The 23,352-nt window shown below is 55.5% G+C and overlaps 1 protein-coding gene across 8 annotated transcripts in view; it reads left to right on the top strand.

Annotated features, from left to right (window-relative positions):
* The window catches only part of SIPA1L3 (signal induced proliferation associated 1 like 3), a 112,262-nt gene that overhangs the window by 47,012 nt on the left and 41,898 nt on the right, over positions 1 to 23,352 (top strand). Inside the window, exon 4 of one of the 8 annotated variants that reach the window (XM_075915486.1) lies at positions 6,627 to 6,698. The exons of 6 other annotated variants lie outside the window; for them this stretch is intronic. The gene's annotated coding sequence lies outside the window, so the exon portion shown is untranslated. Of the gene's footprint in view, positions 1 to 1,530; positions 2,000 to 6,626; positions 6,699 to 23,352 lie in introns of those variants that run through there. One more of the 8 variants, XM_075915492.1, reaches the window with a different exon arrangement.

Below are 23,352 nucleotides of genomic sequence, written 5' to 3'. Positions count from 1 at the left end.
TCTTCAAAGGCTTGAAGACCTCCTGGTGCCTTTGTCACTCTCAGCCAGCTCAAAACATCCTGGCCGTCTGGCCCTGCGGCATGAGTGCTCCCAGAGATGGGGGGTGTCAGTAGGTGACCGGTAATGGGGCACATAGTGCACCCTAGGCAAGAGCCACGAGCCCAAACACAAGCTTTTCTGGCCAGTGGCTCTGAATGGAGCGTCCCATGCTGCCGCAGGGTCCGTGTGCAGGCCTGTGGGGTGTGCACAGGGTGGCAGAGGACTTCTGGAACAGCCATCCTGGAGCAGACCCGTGCTTGTCTTCCAGTGGCCATAGAAGAGAGGGAAGACGCCCAGCTCCTCCAATGTCTCTGGGCCAGTGGCTGAGCTCTGAGCAGGGTCCTATGATGGCACCTCGCTGAAGCTTCCCAGCCCCTTTTCCTGGTAGCCGGCAAAGGGCAGCCAGGCTGGGCTCTTTCTCTCTTGGCCCTTGCCCATCAGTGTGCCTCCTGGGCTAATCCGCATCAGTCCACTGCAGGCCTTCCTGCCCTGTCCTCCAAAGGGATGGGTCTGCTGAGCAGAGCGAGCCCGGCGGCTCCGTGTCTCGCAGATTGTGGAGCTCGTGTTGGACCGTATGTATCCCTGTGGTTCTCTCTGGCTTTGTAATTGTGCAGCTGGTATAGAAGACACCTGCAACCTCCCGCCTGCTTTTAGGGGATGATTTTCTATGAAAGAGCGAAATGTGAACTGGCTTATGGTTGATAATGGTCAAACATTGACTTTGCTCTCGTTAATCCTCCTGCATACAAAGGTGGCTGCTACTCTGAGCTTGCTTAGCTGGAAAGAGACTGAAACTTGCGTTTGGAGACGTGTGTGGGAAATCTATTTGAGTTTCTCCCGGTACTTGTCTGCGAGGGGCTCTGTACGCGTAGGCCTGTGTCAGCAATCGTCTGCTTGCCCTTGGAGTTTCGTGTGTGGGGATCTCGGCTGTACAACAGCCCTGAGAGTAGGAGACTTGGACATTGGGGGAGATTTTCTAGGGCGCGCCCAGGCACCAGACACGTGTTGATGCTCATGGGGAGTAAGGCAGGAAGCTGCCATTCGTACCTTTTGAAAACCTGCTTCTCGGTGGCTTGGTTTTTGGGTGGGTGTTGAGTGAGCCTGTGTGAACTATTATGGCACCCTAAAATGACCTTTGGAAGCCTGTTTTGGGGACTCTTGGCCGCGTTTCTTTCTTTGGGGTAGAGACTGAAGCAAGGAGCGGGAGGGAAAGGTCTTTCCTCCTACAGCAGTGACCAGAGCTTGAGGAATGTGGGGACGCTAGCTGAATAACTACTCTGGATGCAGTCGTCAGTGAATAACGGTTTGGTGTCTCTTGGCCACACGCCTGCTGCATTATTCCAAAGAAAGCTGTTAGAGACCTCGGCAGTGTAGAGATGCTGAGTGTATTCACTGCTGGGGAGGCTGAGCCAAATCTGCTGATCGCCATTATCTTCAAGAGGCTCATTGTTTAAGAATGCGACTGGGGACGCAGCAGCATCTGACCATCTGTGCTGCCCAGCCTCTCGCTTACGGGATTCCGATGATTTCTCATTTCCTGGAGGAAATGTCATTGCAGAGAGACTTGTGAGTAATGGAGAACTGACCCGCTGAGAGTTCCCTTTGCCTCGCAGCCTCGGTGCCTAGAAGACACGCTACCGTGGAGATCAGAGAGGGAGAGATTAGTCAGAGGAAATTGGGATTTCTTCTTCAGCAGGAGTCACGGCTTAGTCAAGAGTTCAGGAGTCAGTGACGTTGGGTGAGCTGCAGGCATCTGTAAGGGTCTGCACACTTCGGATTAACTTCTGGTCCTGCAAGTACACGCCTCGAGGGCTGAGAATTGCCTTATTGGTCATAGAAGCAAAGCCACCTGAGTGCCTCTAGGTGCATTGTTTACGTCTGTGTCTCAAAGGGCTCCAGGGGGATAAAGGTTTATTCCAGTGCTTCCTGGTGATGCTTCCAATTGACATTGCAGTTTGAGGTAAATATAGATCAGACAAGTGATTTGCTCTGCATGGAATGGACTCCTAGCCGCGCTTCCTTTGAAAGTCCAGGCTGGGTTAGCATGCGAGCGACTGAGGAGGAATGCCTTTGGAATGTAACCCTCCGGAGCTTGTTCATGCAGCAGGCTCCGGCTGAACCAGACAGGCCGTCGCATCTTAAGTTACCTGCTTCCGCTTTAGTTTGCTCTTGTTCGGCTTTGGCACTGGTACTGAAAGGTGCTGATCAGATTTTGGAGCTTGATGTTTTTGTACTGGGCTCCGGTAGGGCCAGGAATGGTTTTCCCCTGGGAGATGAGGAAAACATGCATGTCATTGCATTTATTGGTACAATCGATGATTTGAGAGAGCTAAGGTGGGGACAGGGGAGCCTAAAGATGTAGGTAACAGATGGTGAGCAGTGGGTTTGTGAATCGGACCCTAGCCCGGGAGCCTGCCGCCTTTGCCTGTGCAGAATTGTTTTCTTGGCTGAATAGTCTGTCAGAATGGAAAAAAATTGGTGTCCTTTTGAAATGCTTAAGCATGTCACTACATAACGCTGTGTGGAATGTGCATGGAATTAATTTGCCATGGATTGTGAAGAGCATTTGAATAAATCAAAGAAGGTGCGTTCTGTTACAGACCCTCCAAATGATATTAACTTTTAGATGCCTGGTCTGTGAATCATTTGGCATGGGTGACTTCCTGGAGACTGCTTTTAATAGCCGAAGTCTGTTTGGGCACCAATCCTGTGAATGCTTACGCCCGTGCTTCCCTTCGCCGCCGCGAGCGGATTTCATGTCAGTGGCACTTGCGGAACCGTGGCAAGCTGGGGGCCCCAGATGGTGAACCCTTGTAGATGAGGACTTGATTTCTAGGCTTATATACAACTCCTCACACAGCAAGGTGCTCCTGGCGGTGGAGGCCTCGTGAGCAAGGCGATAATAGAAATGCACAAAGAAGCTGTTCTTGTCTCTAAAGCGCTAGGGGCTTTCTCGAAAGAGAAGATTGTTAAAAGGCAGAGAGGGCTTCCCTTTAGATACGCTAGTGCAGACTTGTGTTCAGAACGATCAGTTACATGTAATGAAATCTGCTACGCAGTGTCAGACCAGAGGAGCTCTCCTTCAGAATGAGAAGTGCCCAAACTGACTTGTATTTTGAAAGCCTCTTTAAAAATTAGACTGGGAATGAACTAGATCCGAGCAGACATTTGAAATCTAAAATCCCCCGCCAGCTGTTGGTGTAACTTTTATCATGTTGCAGGAGGCAGAATACCTTTTCTCTTAATATTTACTTCACTTACCGTGCTTTCTCACCTGTGTTGGCTAGGCAGCCCCGAAGAGCATCGCCTATATCAATAGCATGCATAATGTATGCTAATATCTGCCAAACCATCTGTTGCTCTTTTTATTGACTGACTCTCTTATTCGGTGTAATTCTGCCACTGTAAACATCTCTCTTATCTAGAAAAATGAAGTCAGTCTTTCAAGCACTGTCTTGCTGAAGAGATTGCTGAGAGAAGTATGTTTGTATGTGGACATGTATATTTTTAACATTGGAATCAAAGCCTCCTGCAAGGATTTTCTCCAGAGCAGAAATGCCACTCCATTTATGCAAACTCGGCGTTTACAATTTACTTTAGCATTAGATCGAAGCAAAGCTGGTGTAATGAAACTGAGCACTGCTTTACGATCCCTGGCGTGTCTGTGCTGTCGGAATCCAGTTGTGAATGAATAGCCTGTGAATTGCATGAGCTACTACTTCCGTGGATGAGTGGAGGAGGCATTTCTTTTGACTTCTTATTTGTTTGCAGGCTGATTTCTCTTGCTTTTGGTACCCCATTCAGTCACAGTTGTAAATTGTGAATCTGTAAATAATTATGGCTGGCGGCCAACGGTCTCCGTTTTCCCTGAACTGTGTCAGAAGGACAGTGAGTTGCATGTCCTGTGACCCCGCAGCAAAGCACAGCTTTTGTGTAACTGGAGGTGGGTCAGACTTTCACAGGAGCAAGAGATAGCAATGTTGTCCTGCACTTCAGACTTAATGAGCCAATGATGATGGATAACTCAGACTGCATCTCTGGTTGCCTTGGGGCAGACATTAGTCCTTGTGATCAGTTTCCAGGTTTTTAGCATCCTCGGGCAGCGTCTGAGCATTTTGCCCTCTCTGACTGAGCCATAGAGTGAACAAAATATTGTGTCTGTTGTTGCTAAGTTCAAGACTCCAGGAATTGTTACCTAGGGGGAAATCTCATGAGGGAGCTCTGCCTGTTTGTTCTCATTGCTGGTAACAGTGGAAGAAGGGCCAACAGTACCCGCGGACGCCTCTGAAAGTTCCTACTGGACGCAACCCTACTGGGTCCTACATTTTTGGCCAGTAACAAGTTCTAGGGCTGATGTGTCTGTCTGGCAGTGGCTCCTCTGGGTACAGGAAAGCACTGAGAGAAGAGGGGTTCTGCCACAATGGCCCCAGGAAAGATTTTTATGGGAACCTGTAGGAGTTTAGGTGCCCAATGACCCTGGACCTGCCATAACTCTTTCGTAAAGAAATTGGGGTGAAATTTAGAGTTAGGAGCACAAGTCCCAGGGAAAGTCAGGGTGGGTTGTGCTTCTGATTTGTTTAGGTGCTTTTGAAGGGGGGGGGGATTTTGAAACCCCTCCCCCCCCCAAAAGCCCAGCCTGGAAATTAATCAAGGTTGCAGAGTCACTTGCTCTGCTATAAAGCTGGTCTGAGACCAGAATCTTTCCTTGACCTCATCCTCTGTCATTAGCTTCTGCTGCCATGAGTAGTTGTGACAAACACGCCCCCCCCTTTGCGTTAGCCGTGTTAACATCTGATGATGGAGACGAAATGCTCATGTGGCCCCCATCTGATCAAGCAGCACGCTGCCCTTTGGTCTCAGCCATCTGGTCCAGGTGGGAGCGCAGGCTGAGGGAATGGAAACCACTTGTCTTCTCTCCATGGCTGCTTAATCAAACGCTGAATGTCAGGGCTTTCTCTTGGGAGCCTGACGGCTGCTGTCATGCATCTGCCGCGGATGGTGCTGGAAACCTGTTGCTTAAGGTTTTCAGCTGAGGAGATGTTGATGTGCCAACGTGAAGGTCGGGTGTAATCTGGGAGAGGTTGCTGCTGGCTTAGTCTGTCCCCCCGTCCCAGGGGTTACAGAGCTCGTGCCCTTCGACTTCCTTGAAGTTTGAGGAAAACTGCTCTGTGTTAATTGCAGAAGCATCTGATTAACTGAGCATTGTGCACCGAAGCCATTTACGCACTGGAAGGACCGCGTGAAACCGGCGCAGGGTTGTCTGTGGGGCTGGTTTCTGTGCCAGTTTCTCTATGTGGGTGCATGTCATGTTAAATCTTTTCTTCGGGAAAACGCTGTGTGAAAGCTTTAGAGCAGGGGTGGGAACCTTTTTTGGATCCGACAGAAAAGCCAATCCGGGGCCGCACAAAAGCGAGAAGCAAAAAAAAAAAATACCCAACCAAACAAAAAATACACCAAACCCCAGATTCCCCTTGCACACCAAAGCCTGCTCGGGGTGGGGGGCAGGCTAGTGGATTTTGTGGGCCGGGCTTCCCTATTTTCTAGGTGAGGCCAAAAATGAGGAGCTCAGTGTGGGGGAGGGGGCTGCCAGGAAGCGGGCTTGAGGGGTGGGGTTTGGGTAGGAGGGAGGGTGCAGGAGCAGAGTGGGAAGTGTGGTCTGGGCAGGAGGTGGGCCACAAGGCATGAGCACCAGCTTTCGTGCTGAGCGGGGGGAGCCCTGAACCTCGGGGGCCGGATCCAGGCAAGCTGGGGGCTGGATCTGGCCCCTGGGCCTTAGGTTTCTGCTTTTGAACTTTGATCTAACAGTACTCACTTTGTATATCTGACGTGCCTGTTTATGGTTCTGACAAAGCTTTGACTTTTTGAATCTCAGTATCCTGATGGTCTGATCACCCTTTATTTACCGCTACTGTGAGCAATGTAAATTAATACAAATTGGAAAAAAGGCTTAACTCCATATTAGGGATGTTCAATTTTTATTAGTTAACTAATCGAATAGTCGGTGGGATTTCCATTGACTATTTGATTAGTTGATAAGAACTTCCGCATTCCGCCTTTGAAATGTGCAAGAGCCCCAGCGGGAACTCTTGTACATTTCAGAGTTGGCCACCGCCTCCCGCTGGCTCCCCTGCCGCCTCCCGCTGGCTTTCAGGCCAGCTCCCTCAGTACACTCTTCTCTTCCCCCACCTGGCTGCCTCTTTGTGATAGAGGCAGCAAGGAGGGAAGCGACTAGTCAACTAGTGTGTCAACTATACAAGAACCTTTTCTTATTGGATAGTCGATTAGTCGCTTCCATCCCTACTCCATATTCTTGTGCAATTGTCAACTTAAGTCAGTTGAAAAATGCTTAAAATAATTATCCGTATTATCCACCCAAATGATAAAGAACAGAATTCTGCCAAGTCGGCTTGTGTACCCCAAGATGCGGTGACGTGTCTCGGGAATTGCATGGTACTTGTTTGACAGGCAGCTGAGTTGGATCTGAGGGTGTCCTGGCCTGTGTGAAAAGTCAAACCCGAACAGTGTCCCATTTGTGGATAAGAGCAGAAACGTTCTCTTTTCTCATTAGTCCTTGTTACACTTTCCAGCGTCTCTGTGCGACCATCTCTGTGAGCAGACTCCCCAGGCGGCAAGAGAACCAGGCTGCTGACAACAGGCCTGTAAGTGGCTTTCTCTCCAAGGACGGATTCTTAGCTTTGTCCGTGGTTTCCTGCATTGGGTCATTGGCAGCAGTGGAGGAGATTCAGACAGGAGACTGAAATGGCCAAAGTCTGTGTTGCATTCCTCGTGTGCAGGTAGCAGAGACTGCCAGCTCAGTTAGCAGCAGGTCTTTGGAATACGTCTGGGCAGGGACAGCAGGCACTGCGTAAAGGTCTGTGGTGTGACAGGAGGTCGGATGCTTCCACGTGGCGTTGGGGAGGTGCCTGTCCCTGGTCCCAGAGCATAGGATAGCATAGGGACCTGGGTCCCAAATGGTCCGAGGAGCCCTCCCTGGTGGCCCAGAGTATGACACATTTGAAGCTGACTTATAGGGGTTCCTAGGGGGCCTTAGGCCATGGGGCTGTGCTGTGTCAGGGCATGGTACAGACATGTGGCAGCCAGGCGCATGCTATGACCCTGCAGAGTTTACATCCTGGGCAGGGGGTGGGGGGGATGTTATCTCCCTTGAACTGGTAAGACCCAAGCACTAGATGCGAACAGGAATCGTCCCTACAGCAGGCTCAGAGGGGAGCCATGTTAGTCTGTCGTTTAGAAACGAAGAACCGTCCCGGGCCCCTTAGCGACTGGCACGTTTATTCGGTCGTAAGCTTTAGTGGGTAGAACCCACTTCATCAGGCGTTGGAGGTGCCACAGGGCTGCTCCGTGGTCTTCCCGCCGGAGACAACCATAGAGTGAACAGGGCGGGGGGCCACTGATGCGGCAACGTAGGTGTGAGACCCTGAGCTGACTGGCTTCCCGTCAGTCGCTCGTCTTGTGGAGGGGACTGTGGAGTCACTTAGACTCAAAGACTTTAAGGTCAGAAGGGACCATTATGATCATCTAGTCTGACCCCCTGCACAGTGCAGGCCACAGAATCTCACCCACCCCTCCTAGAATAATCCTCTCACCTAGATCTCAGATGCCCCAGAGGGATCACAACAGGTAATCCCCATGTGATCCTCCCCTGTCACCCATTTTCAGACAGAGGCGAGGGACACCATTCCTACCTAGCCTGGCTAACAACCATTGATGGACCTAACCTCCATGAATCTATCTCGCTCTTTTTTGAACCCTGTTAAAGTTCTAGCCTTCACAGCATCCTCTGGCAAGGAGTTCCACAGATTGCCTGTGCGCTGAGTGAAGAAAAACTTCCTTTTTGTTTGTTTTAAACCTGTTGCCTATTCATTTCATTTGGTGACCCTTAGTTCTTATATCGTGGGAATAAGTCAATAACTTTTCCACACTGGTCATGATTTTATAGACCTCGGTCCTATCCCCTCTTAGACTCCTCTTTGCTAAGCTGGAAAGTCCAAGTCTTTTTAATCTCTCTTCATATGGGACTCGTTCCAAACCCTCATCATTTTTGTTGCCCTTTTCAGAACTGCCGCCTCTAGTTGGAGAGAGAACCTACGTAGAGAAGTTAGAAACCTCACCCCCGTCCTCCAAGGACAAGGTCCTTATGCAGGCACACCCCAAATTCCTTCCAAAGGCGGTCTCCCCATTCCACCGTCACGGACCGCTACACCTCCCCGCGCTTTACCCCAAGCCCCACAAAACTCTCGGGAAGCTACACGGCACACGCTTGATGTGTTTTACTATTTGTGGAACAAAACCCGCCCGCAAATCTCCTAGACTTTTCATATCCAAAGGTGGGGCCGTTTCCAAATGCTCTCCAAGCGGCGATAAGATGGCAGAAGGGCATGCTCTCATGTACACGGTCTTGACAGTCCCGTGGGGCTATGTGCACACCGACCCGCGTGGGCCCCACTTCCATAGCCCTCCTCCTCGGTGCACCCCTGACTACCGTAGGGACCTACTTAGCCTCTCGGTCCCGGGAGTGCCGCTGCTGCCTCCTCCCTCAAGAAACTCTGCTGTCGTTACCACTCACACTTCCACAAAAGCCTGTGATGTTGAGAAGCAAGTCTCCCCATCTCGGTGCTTCCACTTCTGGGCTCGTCTCCCACCAGCTCCAGCTGATTCTGCCCCGCCATTGCTGGACACGTCCAATTCCTCTTTGGACCCAGATACCGGCCCCCACTGCCTCAGTCTTGGGCACTGTTATTACCCGCACAAATTTCTGTATCCCTTCCACACTGTAGGGACACACACCTTTACCCAGTTCCTAGGGCTCAAAGTGCAACCCTGTGAATTTACACACCCACCCGTACCCAATTCCTACGGCTCAGAGTGTAACTTCCCGCGGGTTGGCAGGATCGTTAGCCACTGAAAGAGCCTCACACAGTAATATCCGTATCCTCTATTGATTGACAATTCCCAAACAAGCAGAATACACACACTAAGCACACAGTGTCATGCTCACCAATCCGGGTACAAGCAGACTTCCCCTGTTGGCCAGCCAATATCAGTGTCTCTGGTCTTAGGCTGTGTCTCAGAGGTGAGTTGTTCTTTCTAGGTCTTCCCCCGCCTCCTGGTCCTCTTCCAGCCTTTTCTTCCTTCTGTTACTTCTGATCTTCTTCTTTTCCTTTTTGAACCCCAGTTTATATAATGAAACCTGACTCTTGCTTAGCTAGACCTTAACCAATTATTTTAGTATAATTTTACTAACCAATCGTAACAAAATTACCTAACCAATCATACCCCACCACCTCAATTGATTTACACCTAGCGAAATTAATTATCCAGCAGACAGAAACAGTTACAAACGAAACAGACCACACAGTCAAACAATAGGAAAGTGTGATAGGATAAGTATTCCACGCCATTCTCTATGGATAAGCAGTTTCTCGCCAGACAGGATGGTGTGACTTCTGTTTTCTTTACCCATCTGAGATCGGTTTCTTTATCTGGTGACAGTGGGGCGGGGCAAAGTCCCCTCCTCACAGCCTGGTGTGACACTTTTTAATACAATTTAGATGGAACTGAGAGTCTGTGACTCCAGGCCTTACAGTAACGGCTGCTGCTCTTCAGTCTGGCTGCAGAAGGCAGCTTTGGTTCAGGCCTAGCACAGGCCTTCCAACATGGCTACAGAAAAGCCAGATTGTTACACTGCAGACCATGCAGCAGCCTCAGCATTGGCCTCCTAAAGCATGGGCATGGATGGGTGCTTCTCCCTTTGTGGCACGTGGTACGATTTATCAGTTCCTGGTGCTTTCATTTGCTGTCAGCTGTTCTGCCGGTTTCGGAAGTGCACAGCTGTGAGGTGAGACAGTTGATCAGAGGTTGGGCCAAAGCTCACACGTTCGCAAATCCACCAGCCTGTCCACGTGCAACATAGTGAATCATGACAGATCAGTCCCCAAACCAGTCCAGGCAAGGGTTAATTGGGGCCACGGCCTTTCTGCTGCTATACAGGTTCGAAACATGCATACGCATCACGGCACGCAGCTGCCTCAGTCCCCAGGGTGGCAGGGCTGCATGCACCTGTGTCGTGCAGTGATCCAGGCTGCTTCCCAGGAAGCTGCAGGGTCAGACGGCTTCAGCATGTGCCCCAAGTTGCTGTTCTAATGTAAAGGTTCGGCACCTCTGACTGTGTGTGCGGGACCCCTTCGTTTTCCTGCTGCCGGCTCTCTTCCTAGCCAGACAGGGGGGACTCGTCATGGGGTGTCTGCAGACTTGGGGTCCCTAGTCATCTGGAGCAAAGGACTCACATCCGTGCCCGGGAGTTGAGATGCTAAATGGTGTGGCCAAGGTTGATTCATTCCTGCAGACAGCTCTGCAGCCGTGTTTTATAAACAGGCAGCTGCGCCAAGCAGTGATTCGTCTCTGGGACTCCAGTCCCCTCATAGCTCCCTGACTTCCAGTCCATAGCTCCAGTGCCAGGACTTCCAGTTCTTCCTGTGTGTTTGCCAGGCTGCTTCTGTCCTCCCCAGCACCAAAGGTAACGAGCCACTTGCCCCGCTGTCTCTGGAGGAATCGGGAGCCTCCCTGCCGCGCCCGCCTCCTTGTATTTCCTCCTGGTCCACGTCCCGGAAAACCTTGCTGGTCTCCTCCGTGGGGCACTGGTTTGGCCTCGTCAGCACTGACTCAGCTCTGTCAGCCTGATTGGCGGGCCTCAGTCACCCGTTAGACTCGGATGCGCCTGCCCAGCACCACGGTCGCCTCTGTGCCAGTGTGGATGCTTCCTGGCCAACGCCCGTTTAAAAGATCCTGTTGGGAGGATGCTCAGAGAGAGCCGCAGAATAGCAGAGAGCCCTCAGCGAGGAGCACTTACCCCGCGAAGTGGAAACGCTTCTCCATGCGGTCCTGTCAGGAAGGTGTGGACTTGCTGCTGGGCTACCGTCTCCAGCCAAAACAGAGTTTGGCGGTTAGCTCTGCAAGGGGGCCTCTGGCAGCTCTTCTGACCGTCTGTGTCCTTGGCTAGCAGATCCTTCCTTGCCAAACCCACCAGCACCAGATGGTGAGCGTGGTCCGATCCTATCCACGCATGCAAGATCCCCTCCCTCCCTCATTGCAGCGTGAGCCTAGCCAAATGTTCAGTCGTCTGTGAAGACCAGAGTGTCTCGCTGTTACAGCAGTAACCGAGGACAAACTGGCACTCTCTGTTTTACGGTGGTGCTGACAGGCTCTGGGGGAGATGGCGACACCCAGCCAGGGTTGTGTTTGTGCAGCACCCCGTACAGTGTGACTTTCTGGGAGATCGGAGCTAGGAGGAAAACTCAGGCACCATTACTCCCCGCCCTGTGCTCTCCCACCTGGGCTGTGCCGTCTCATGCTGCAGACAGGTTTTCTGTCCGATGTCAGCGGTTCGGCTGTGCTGTCCCAGCTCTCCGCATACAGCTGGCCCTGCCAAACTTGAGCAAACTGCCCGGTCAGACCACAAGACTTGGTTTAGTAGCAGAGGCACCTGCAGACTCTACCAGACGCCTCCACATGTATGCTTGTAAGAGTGGACACGGTTCAGTCAGTGGTGGCATCTTCCACTGCCCCCTCGACTGGTTGAGGAGTTTAGGGGCAGTATCCCAGCCCTGAAAGACGCGGACAGGGTGGCTGGGTTAGACAACGTACAGCTCACCTGCCACGTTTGGGGACGTGTTTGCGCGTTTGCACTGTTTCGGGCAAACCGCTGCTACTCACCACTTGCGCCTGGATATTTGCTCCTGACGTGTCAGGCCAAGTATCGCTCTTGTCAAACCATTCTCTGGAGTGCGAGGTGGGGGGTTCCCGTGCTGGCTCACCTAGCCTAGTGTTCTGGTGCCGAGTTGCGTCCCAGACGCTGACTAGCAGCAAGCCTCGCGTTGGACCGGGCCTGTGGCTCCGAGAACAACTTGTGCTAACTGTGGTTCAGCAGGTTCCTTCTTTCTGCTGTGCAGCAGGAATAGGCCGGCTTGGGCAAGGAGGCCAGACCGGGGGCGGGGGGAGCAGCAGTGACTGATCTTTGCGGCACGGTGAGGATGAGCGGCTGGCTGCAAGCCTCATGTTCCTGGAGTGCGCTGGGACAAGCACTGCATGATTAATTAATGATTTAAAACTCTGTGTCGTGCCTGATCTTCGCGCTGCCTCCGGCTGCTCTGCAACGGAGGCTGAGACGGGGCCCGAGGCTGGCTGAGACGGGCCGTGAATCAGAGATGCAGTGTCTGGCTCGGAGCGGTTCATTTCCTCAGAGCTCCCTGCGAAGGCGGCCGGGCGCAGCTGCATCCGTGCTGCCCCACTCCTGCTCTCCGGCAGGGGTTCTGCAGGCTGGACGGGGCGCACATCCAGCAGCAGCGATGCTGGGCTGAGTGCCCAGAAACTCCTCTAAAGAGAGCGTGGGGAAGCTGGTAGAGCCATTGGCAGTCCGTTGGGAACCCACGGCTGCACTCGTACCGAAGGGTGACTTCAAACCAGTTCAGGTAAACTGGTGCAGAGCCTCGTGTGGACAGCTGAAGGGTCAGGCTGAAAGGAAACGGAAGGAAACTGCTCTGAAACCGCGACCAGCGATCATCCCCCCCGCAGGAGCTAGCTAACTAAAGGGGAGCGAGTTTGGGTGGGGACACGGGATTGAGTGGGGCGTCGGAAGCAGCAGCCTGCTCCTTTGTGCTCTTGGATTGGCGGTGGGGCAGCGAGCGTGAAACGCGGCAAATCGCAGTGTGCACCTGCCGCACGCGCTGCCTCCCTCGCTTTGAGTGGCACCCCCAGGGCCAAGGGGAAATGCCAGCCTGGCTCCCGCCGCACGCTCCAGTGTCTAGGGCTGGTTGCACCTTACTGCAGTGCTGCGGCAAGGACCGGCGCTCCCCTTGGCTTCAGCGGGCCCTCTTGAGCGCTCAGCCCTTAACTGCCGCGTGTCCCGTCTGCTGCCCCCTCCGCTCAGGGTCCTAATGGCCCGTCTGCACTGACACACTCGCCTCCCTCTCGCCCCTTTGTGCTGGGACAAAGGCGGGGTTTTGACTTCAGGTGGGGAAGGAGCAGATGGGCTCTCTGGGAAACAAAGGATCTGCGCCCCCAAAGGTTCATGGGAACGGCCGGGGTAGGTGGAGGCAAGGATACGGGGAGTGCACAGTATCCTAGCAGGGCAGTATGGAGTAGCATGTCTCTCCCCCCTTGGAGCACTTGGCTCTCCTGTGGATAAACTAGGAGCGCCTTAGAGAGTAGCATACATGTATCTGTATCTCGTATCCGGAGCTTGCTTGGGCACAGCCCACTTCCTCAGAGGGGCGGAGCAAGAGGCACAGAACACGCCCCCCGTGTAAAAGATGTCAGCGCTGCCGGGTGACCAGAGCTGCTGTGAAGTAGGCAGCGTCGCAAGAGCCTGGCGGTGACTGGCCAGCGCAGGCAGGGACTTTTCAGAGGCAGCTGCCCCAGGGCCTTGCTGCTAGTCACTGGAGGGTTGTGAGAAGGCAGTGGACGACCGGTGGTAGCGTGTCCGGAGCGGGCACTCGCCTGTACCTCGGAGGTGGCGTGACTCTGACTAGAGCCTGATGAGGCAGCGTTCAGGGCCGAGTCTCTCCTGTGCTGCCGGCCAGGAGCTGGCCTGGTGACTCCCAGGGTCCGTCTGCTCGGCGGCCTGTCCCGATCCTGATGATGCTCCACGAGCCTCCGCCTGCTCGGCACTCACGTCTGGCTCCAGCCCCAGGACCTGATCCTCCCCGTCAGTCTGAGAGGAGCCCTCTCCCCACCATGAGGGAGGAGCCAGGGGCCGGGTGACAGCCAGGCAGAGCTTTGTGCAAATTTCTGCCTTCAACTTGGCCTCCCTCCACCCCTGTCTCAGCCTGCCCAGTGCTGCCTTCAGACAGCCTCGGGGCACCGTAGTAAACCCTCGCCTTCTGCAGATTAACCAAAGCCCGGGCGTTGCCCGATAACCCGGGGATTTCACAGCATCCCGTTGCCCCAGCTCGAAGGCTTCCGCCAGGCCGCCATGTCGTCATGGTAACTGATGGTTGGGATGAAGGGTGCATTGTAGAGGGTTGGATTCCCGGCTCCAGTTCTGAGTTCTCCTCCTCCAGTCAAACACTTCTGCCAGTGGGAATGCCAGCCAGGGTGCTCTGCTGGCCAGCGGCGCCCCTTGTGCTGTAGCGTACGGAAAGATGGAGGCCGATCCGAGGCGCATGTGGCTTGTCAGTCTGGCTTTATCCTTATCCGCCGTGGATCCCTTGCGAGGAGAGGGCTAGCCCAGACGTGAGGCGCATGTTATCCAGGGCTCAGAGTGCCACAGGAGAAGACGGGCTGGTTGCTTACGAGCAATCGTCTGGCTTGTTGGCCTCCGACCACCTCTAGCAGTTGTCCAGCCATACGATATTAACTCTCCAGATACAGATTACGACTTTACCAAGCTTTACTGCTGGGGGGAGGCGGAGAGCCGGTGAGCTTCTGACTCAATCCAGTGCCTCGTCCTAACCGCCTCTTGCCAAATCAAGAGCCGTTTCCAACGTGGTGGCAGCCTGGCTCTGCTAGAAGGTCTGTCAAGTCCTGACGGCCATGGGAAAAGGGAAGAGAGGCGCATTACTTATCTTTCCACAGAATGCTAAAACCAGGGCTCCTCCAGTGACCGTGACAGGCAGCAGGTTGAATACACACAGAAGGAAACGCTTTTCTCACAGCTAGGCAGGGGGTGTTCTGATGGCCAAAAGAGACCTGGGAGGGTAGCTCTGTCAGTGGCTGTTAGCCAGGATGGTCAGGGGCACCGCGCCGGGAAGCCCGTTGGCTCGTTTCATAATTGCCCAGTCCTGTACCTTTCCCCGAGTCTCTGGTCCTGGCCACGTTGGAGACTGGCTACTGGGCCAGTTCTGACCCAGCCTGGCAGCTCTTGTGTCCTTTGAGCCAACGCAAAGGAGCGTAAATAAAACCAGCCGAAGCCCAAGCTGTGCGATCGTTGTCGGGGGGAGCTAAAGTACAATGACCAGCCCCCAGGTGTCCAGTACAGGTCTCCCCTCTTGTTTCTTCCGCATCCCCGTGCGGGTCTGGTTTCCCGAGCCGCCTCCTGCACCCCAGCCCCTCGGCGCCACCTCTGTGCCCCACGGTCTGTGTGCAGAATGACTTGCATGCTCCATCACCTTCCTACTGATGCACAGAACAAACGCCATTCTGCGCGTGGACTCGCCCGTCGCGGGGAAACCCGGCATCCCCGTTAACCTGGCAGCCTGACTGTGGAGCACACGGAATCCCAGTCAGAGCTTTGTGGCCCTGCTAGAGTAAGCAGCGAAACGAGAGAGGAGACCGTAGGCCAGCTGCTTTCTCGGGGGGGGGTGGGGGGAGGCAGTTCTGCCCTGTGCTCAGCAAGAGGCGCTGGGTGCTTGGGAACGCTGCGTAGAGCCTCTGTTCAAAGGGCCGTTGAAGGCTGTGCACAGACCTCTCGCCCCCAGGCATGCGTGCGGTTGGTGCCTGCGTGCCCTGCCCTGGTGCTGAGCTGTCCCGGCCAGAGATGAACTGCGCGCCTTTCTGAATGGGAACCATTGTCGGGGCATAAATCCTGGCAGCACCTTCCCACCCCCGGCCCTGCTCCCCATGGAATCCTGCAAGAGTGCATGCAGGTCTGCCCCATGTGGCTTGTCAGGAGAGCCCGAGGAGCTGCACCTGGCTCTTTGGTGCTTCAGAAATATGCCCCCCCCCTTTATTTTGTACTTGAGTTGGAATGCTCTCTGGAAGAGCATGGAGAGATGAACACGCGAGTGTCCCTGCTGCGGTGCAGAATGGGTGATGCCCACCGGCCTTTGCAAAGAATCTGCGCAGAATGTTTGGAAGCCTCTTTGCCGTGAAACTTCTGGCCTGCAGCTCTGTGGGTGCGGAGCCGATGGGCCCCACCGCTCTGGGCGGTGAGCCGTCCACGGCACGTGGGCCCCTGCCTTGCACACAAGTGTTACCCAGACACACGTGCCAGCCTCCTTTTGCTGCTTGCCCCTTACTGCCCCACCTGCCGCTCCGTCTCCGTTTGGGGCTGAAAACGGCCTGTCCTCTCGCCCACCAGCTGTAGCTTCTCGCTTGGGTGCCGACGGCCGTTAACCCCCGGCCGAGCAGCAGGCTGCTGGGGTGGCAGCCCAGCCCCAGGAACCTTGGACAGGTCAGTAGCTCAGCTGTGTGAGTGTGCAGGTGGCAGGTGCCCACTGTAGCCAAGCGCATTGCTGCAGTTACTCTACGGCTGGCCCGGCTGAGCTTGGCTAAATTCCCTGTGCCCCGCTTTCTCCCTGGGCCTTGGGGATCCTGGCAAGACCCTGCGGTTCCCCCCGGGCTCCGTGCAGCAATGGCTGGCGCTGAGCCCGCGCGCTGCGGGCAGCCGGGAAGAGCGGCTGACGTGCGTCCCGTGCCTGGAGTGCTCAGGCAGGGAAGGCTTTCGCGCTGGCCAGCACCGTCACAGGCCAAGCCCTGCCAGCTGGTTTCTTGTGGGATGAGAGCCCGTCTCTGCGAAGGCGGCAGCAGGACAGCGGGGCTTTCATCCGGGCTGGCTGGTCTGCTCCATGCAGGAGCCCGGGTGGGAAACGCCAGAGGCTGCCCTTCTGGTGCTGTGGGATGGGGCTTGTCTAGTCTGACCTCCTCCTGCACAGGGTCGCTGGGACGGAGCCCTCTGCTGTCCAGGATCTTCTTCCCACGTAAGTCGGTCCCGTCAGCCCTGTGCTGAGTGACTTCAACTTAGACCCTCGCAAGCCGCCCGGAGCACCCCGTGCCCACCGGCCCCAGCACGGAGCTGCCGTGGCCAGGGCAGAAGCGCCTCTCCCCACCAGATGCAGCTGCTCCTTGCTGGGCCGGGCAGGGAGGGGCCCCTCTTCTCCAGCAGCAGCAGCTCTGTGCTCTGGTCAGGTGAGCACGCTCCGCACCTGGCCCAGAGCTGTCACGGCTGGGGATGGGTCCTCCCCCAGCCTAGCCTGGGCCTGCCCTGGCTGAGGGAGGACTGTCTCTCACCTGGCCCCAAGCTGCTGCAGTGAGAGGCCGGGGGGGATAGCTCTCTCTCCCCTGGGCACCCTGCCCCCAGCCAGAGCCCTCCCCTGCATGCTCCTGCCACACGCTGTCCGTGTGCAGAATGCCTTTTGTGAGGATGCGTCCCTCCACACTGGTGCCCACAACAAAAGTCCTTCCGCACGTGGACACGAACATTAGCGGGAACGCTCGGGGCTCGGTCTGTACGCAGCCCTGCCCGTCCCTGTGCTGGTTAGCTGATGCTTACACGCTCAAGGGCAGCGAGCGATGGCTGGATGTCTAGCTGGCAGCCGGTACCGAGCGGTGGTCAGGCGGGGACCGGCTTTGTTCCGTGGTCTGGAGGAGGGGGTGGCTTGCACCCTCAGCAAGTTGGCTAAGCCGGGGGAGAGGCAGATACTTTGGAGGGCTGGGGTAGGGTCCAGAGACACCTCAACACATGGGAGGATTGGGCCCAAAGAAATCAAACGAGGTTCAAGGTTCCATTTAGGCCGGAGGAATCCCAAGCCCTGCTCCAGGCTGGGGCCCGACTGGCCAAGGAGCCCTTGTGCGGAAAAGGGCCTGGGGGTTCCAGTGCGAGATGCTGGAGATGAGCCAGCAGGGGGCCCTGGCGAAGATATTGGGACAAACGGTTTCTGTAGGCGGGTGGGGAAGCGCTGGGCTGGGTTCCCGGGAGGGGGTATGGGGTGGAATCTCCACCCCTAGAGGTGTTTAAGTCCCAGCGTGACCAAGCCCTGGCTGGGCTGATTGAGTCGGGGTTGGGCCTGCGTTGGGCCGGGGGCTGGACTCCTGACATCTCTTCCAACCCTAAGCCAGGTGTCCCCTTCCTTCAGCCCCCCTTCTGTTCATCCCTTCGCCCCCCAGGAGACCGTGGGAATGAGTGCCTCACTGCTGCCAGCAGCTGCTACTCCAGGTCTGTCCACGGCAGCCTTCCTGCGTGGGATTTCCCTTGTGATGCAGCTAGGCGACTGGTTCCGGGCTTCGCCCAGTCCCAGGACTAAAACGGTGCTAAGCTCAGGCTACGTTTTGAGCAGACATGGCACAGAATGAAGGCGAATGTCTGGAAGGAAGGTTCTACCTCTTCTTCTTGCTTGGTGGCTTTCTCTGGGGTGCCAGCCTGGGCACTGAGGGGAGAGCCGGCCTCCTGGCTACTTAGGCAAATGTTCTGGCTGTCGCATGCCTGGGGACCCCTCCTGGCCAGTGCCGTGATTGCAGAGCGCACAGGTCTGGGCATGCTTCCTGCAGGGAGGTTTTTCCAGCCAGTCTGTTTTTTAGGCTGCCCCAAGGGGGAGAGCTGAACTGTCAGGTCATGTGCATCGCGTTTGCTGCTTTTAATGAGCCCGTTGCATTGTTTTCGGCCCCCCAAGGAACAATCGAGCTCCCCGCGCTGTTCTTTCTCATCAATACAGAGATATTTCTGCTACGCCTGATCAGTTCCGTCTGTTTGATTACATCTGGCTGTCCATACGCAGCAAACTGAGCAGCGCTGCATGCGCACCTTGCTCGGGCTTTTGGTTACTGCTCAGAGGCCCATGGGCCCCATTTTGAGCGAGGGAGCAGGCCCTTCCTGCAGAACCGTTTCTTTTCCAGCCCCTGCAGAAGCGAGTGCTTTCTCCAGGAGCAGATCCGTTACTCGAGAGGTCGAGAGAGGGGCAGATGTAGGGGAAGGTGGAAACTGAGGTAGGTAGGCCTCTGGGCTGACCCAGTCTGGAAACCACTGCCTTACCAAACTCAGAATGATGGGAGTTAGCTCTGGTTTTCTCCCCTTCCTTTTGCCCCCCGTACCCATGTGACCTACCCATGCCCCAAACCCCTTGAATCTTAGGGTCTTCCGGGTGGGGTTGTAAACGGGTGTTCCCGTCACCATGCCCGTCTCGTGTTGCTAAATGTAAAGAGGGTCCCAGGATGGAAGAGGTTGTAAAACCTTTGCCTTAAGTCTTCAGTGCTTCTGGGGAAAGGTTGCAGTCAGTGGAATTTCAGAATTGCCATTTGCGGCCTTGGGTAGAGAGACAGATGATCTTGTTCATTTGTTATAAACACTCCCGTTTGCACTGGGGTCTCTCTCTCCTGTCATTCGAGAGGTGGTATGACGGGAGGTTGATGAATTTTCTAACTGTGCAGTTTGATTCCACGTGGTTCCCCTGAGAATGGAAGCTGCAGTCGATACTAGCGCAAAGTGCACGCGCTAACCGTAGAAAGAGTTAGCAATTGCCGGAACCGTCTTGCTCCAGACCACAGAGAGAACAGGTGGTTGGCGCTTTCAAACCCAGACGCTGTGAGGAGTTGGGCTCAGAAGCTGGGCGTGGACCTACCATGTCCAAAGCCCTTCAGAAAAAGGAGGTAACTTCCCGGGGTTGGCTTTAGGTACAAGTGCTAACGAGAAATAGGACCGGTTTGGAAAACCCGCCTTGTCGCGACAGACTCCAGGGCTCACTCTGCCTCGCTTCCCAAAGCATGCCTAGCTCCTAGCCTGATAGGCCGGCAACAGAGATGTGACAGAAGAGGGCTCTTTGGGTGTGTCTCGACTATAGGGTTTTGTGAGCTTTTGTCAACAAAACTATACCTGCGTGTACACTACCGCCGAGTTCTGTCGACAGAACGTAGCAGTTTTGTCGATGGTGGTAAACCTCATTCTACGAGGAATAACGCCTTTTGTCAACAGAGCTCTGTCCCCCGGCCCCTTGTTGGGAACATAGGCGTGTTACACAGAGGCCTAGTGCCGGACAGGCCGTGGGATTCCCTTCCCTGAAGCTGGAGCTGTGATTTAAACTGTTAATTGTCCCGACTGCGATCCACAGTCTGGTTAGGGGTAGTGTGTGCGCACCGGGAGACAGTGCCCGTTCGGTTGGTCCTGTCCTGAGCACTGCGGGACAGCTTGACTGCTGGCTGTATCTTACCATTGCGCCCATGGGTGTGGTTTGACCCTCTGAGTTCCTTGCTACCTGGTGTAAAAGGTTCTGGTTCTATAGAGACCATCTCGTGTGTGGTGCCCCTTCTGGGACCTCTGCCTGCCTGCCGGGCCACCCTTCAGCGCCGAGCTCCTCAAGGCAGGAGCGATGGCTGTATGTCTGGTACGTCTGGAAAGTACTGAGTCCGGTTTGGGCACCCCCCCCAACACCACGGGACGCCGTGGCTGTGTTCATGCTGTTCGGAGCAGGCGATGCACACTCCCTCCCCACGGCGGGGGGTGGGGCAGGAGGTGCCCTGTGAACGTACTCACCATTGCGCGGCACAGTGGAGTCGCAGGAGGTATTTTGTTTTCAACTGAATTTGTTATCCACAAGCTCCAAACTTTTCCACTTGCTTTTCAGACCGAGTCTCCTTTCCTTGCAGCTCCTCTGGCCGCTTTGTACTTGCCCTGGGATCGCTGCTTTGCCCTGTAATGATCAGGCCCTGCGTACTCCTTTGACGATCAGCGAGACCCAAATTAAATCTGACACTGTGATTTCCGTAGCAAATAGGTCAGCGCCGCGTTAGATGATTTTGCATGAAGGTTGTCATCTCGAATTATCTCTGTAACACTTCGCCCTCTTTCGCAGGCTCCCCTCCCTGCCGTTCATGCTGTTTTCCAGGGTGCTGCTTGCTTGCTTGGAGGGTCCTTTGGCACGTTTCCAGGGCCTGCCAGTTGACCTCAGTGCTTGTGCAGAAGTATTTAATACAGGCTGTGCAGAGCCGATAACCTCCAGCTTGAACCTGGGGCAACTGAGCTAATTCATCTGCTCGCAAACAAATGGCCACTTGAGAGAGAGCTTGCTAAGGAATGCTCAGGCCTCCCTGGGTGTGTTCCCGTACCCCTAATCCCACTGTTCTCCTGCTCAGACTGACACAGCCCGTCAGTCGCCAGAAACCTCCTCGGCGGCAGCTTCCTGCCACTCGTGCGGGATGAATTGGTCCGACTGTATTCCTAATACAATGCAGGGCGCTCGCAAGGTGCCCTCTCCTTGGGGAATCTTCAGCTGGGTGTCTACAGTTCTGCCTCCAACGATAGGCAGGGGGGCTGACTGCGCCTCCTCCCTGCGCCCGATACTGTCTCTGATCGCTCTTCCTCCTCTCCATGTCCCAGAGCGCAGAGACTATATGACTGGCCCAGAGTCGCACGGCGACTCTGGCAGAACCCAGAACGGGACCTTTCTTCTTTGCTGTGCGTCCCGGTGCACAATTGTCTCCTTGCTGCTGTTCAAAAATTGTCCGAACTTCCCCGGGGCTGTCACTCGCGCACCGAGGCTGCACTGCTAAAAACGTCACCAAAGGACAGTGACTTGTTTGTGATCTGCGAGGGGGCTTCTGGTGAGGGCTCGATAGTGAGCTCGTGGCATAAACCGTCCTGCGGCTGTTCTCAGTTCTTTCACCCATATTTTCATAACCCTGCAGCAGAGCTCCCGGGTCGTGGAGTGGAGGCTCCGGCTGCTGCTTCCTTTGTACTACCCTGAGATTACGTGGTGCTGGGGAGAGTCTGGAATTAGAACAGGCCTGAGGCTCCGTGCGGCAGAGAAGGAAGCGATGGAGGGTTGAGCGGGGTAATCCATGTCTGAGCGGTTTCTTTCTAAAACATGTTTGTCTGGGGTTCATTCTGCTCTTGGCTCCTTCCACGTTTGCTCGTTTTTGTCTGCAGTGATCCCCTCGAGAGCAGTCCCAGAACCCCCAGCGCACTACATAGGGGAGGGGAGCCGCACAGTCCTGCTTTGGAAAGGCTGAGCCCGGGATCCAGCTGGAGGCATGCACATGCCGGTCTTTCGCCTTGCTCCACTCTGGTTCGCCCCGCGAGGCCGGGCCTTGCCCCCTGGCACCAGTTTAACAAGGGGGGGAGGGTTCTGTGGCTAGATTTACACTGGAGTGAGCCTAACGCGGATGCTTGTCAGTCAGCTCCTGGCGGGTGCAGGCGGCATGCTAGGGGCCAGCATTAAGTGGAGCGGAGAGCCCACCTAGTAGGCTGCCCCGCGGCAGGGATGAATCAGTTGACCGGTTCCTCGCTAGGCTCACCTGATGTTTAACCAGTAAACTGACTAAGCAGGGTCCTGGGTGGGGGACCACTCCAGCCTGGCCACCGGTTAACCCAGTAAGGGTGGTGCTTGCCGGGTAACCGGTAACCCGTCCATATCCCTCCTCCCCCCAGCTTTATTGAACCCTTTGCAGTATTGCTGTGCAGACGAGAGGTCGCCACTGTCCCAGCACGGCCACTGCAGTAACTGTGACTTCAGTGGCGTGCTTGGGGCACTGGTCGTGCATGACTTGCCCTTCGTGAATCCACCTTGACTGATCACTTACCCCTCTTCCCTGTGCCTCAACATGGATTCCTTGAGGAGCCTCTCCGGGACTGAGGTGAGGCTGACTGGTCTGTAGTTCCCTGGATTGTCCTTCCCTTTTTTAAAGACGGGCCCTGCATTTGCCTTTTTCCAATCATCTGGGATCTCTCCAAGTCTCCACGAGTTTTCAAAGATAACGGCCAAAGGCTCTGCAATGACATTTGCCAACTCCCTCAGTCCCCTCGGATGGCCCATGGATTTGTTTGTCTAGCTTTTCTCAATAGTTCCTAACTTGTTCTTTCCCCAACGGCTGCCCACCCCCTTCCCCTGCTGCGCTGTCTAGTGCGTTTGTCTGGGAGGTGACCTTGTCCGTGAAGACGGAGGCAAAGAACGCATTGAGTACTCCAGCTTTTCCCACATCCCCCGCCCTCCCCACCGCGGCGAGAGAACCACCTATGCGGGCGCTTACTTCAAGCCCCTTCTCTCGGAGTCGTGAGTCCCCCCTTGCGTTTACCTTCAGGGAGGTTTCTAGCTCTCCTGGGTGTGAGAAAAGGACGCCCGCCTGACCGCTGCGGGCCAGAAGCCAGGCGGAGAGACGGGGGGGAGGGGGTTATTTCTCCTCGCGTCGGTTGGGATTGTAGGGCCTGACTCTGAACACGGAGGTTGGCCGCAGCGCCGAAGGCTGCGTGCTCCCTGTGTGCTGTGGGCCCTGCCCGGCGGCTTGCTGGCAGGACGCGACTGCATCATGCTGTCTGCAGCCGGCGGGCAGCGCGGGCGCGTGTGCAACCCCGTCCCAGGGCGCCTCTGCTGAGAGCCCTGCTCTCCCCAGGCCCCTTCCGCTTCTGCAGCTGTGCCCGTTCCCTGGGAGCCCACATGCCCGCCTGGTCCGTGGTGCCTCGGCCTCCTCACCCAGCCTGTGCAAGTCTGAGCCGGGGTCCTGGGGGCAGTCGCACCCTGCTCCCCTGGGATCCAGTGGGGGGGGTGTTACGCCCCTCCTGCCCTGGCACCCGCTCCCTGCCGCCAGGGGCCATCTCTGCCTTGCCCATTGGACTCCAGGCCTCAGCCTGGTTACCGGGCTGAGCTCGCTTCCTCC

Source organism: Pelodiscus sinensis, unplaced genomic scaffold (genome assembly GCF_049634645.1).
Source record: "Pelodiscus sinensis isolate JC-2024 unplaced genomic scaffold, ASM4963464v1 ctg34, whole genome shotgun sequence".
In the NCBI taxonomy this organism is placed as follows: Eukaryota; Metazoa; Chordata; order Testudines; family Trionychidae; genus Pelodiscus; species Pelodiscus sinensis.
This window is presented reverse-complemented; position numbering and strand designations above follow the sequence as displayed.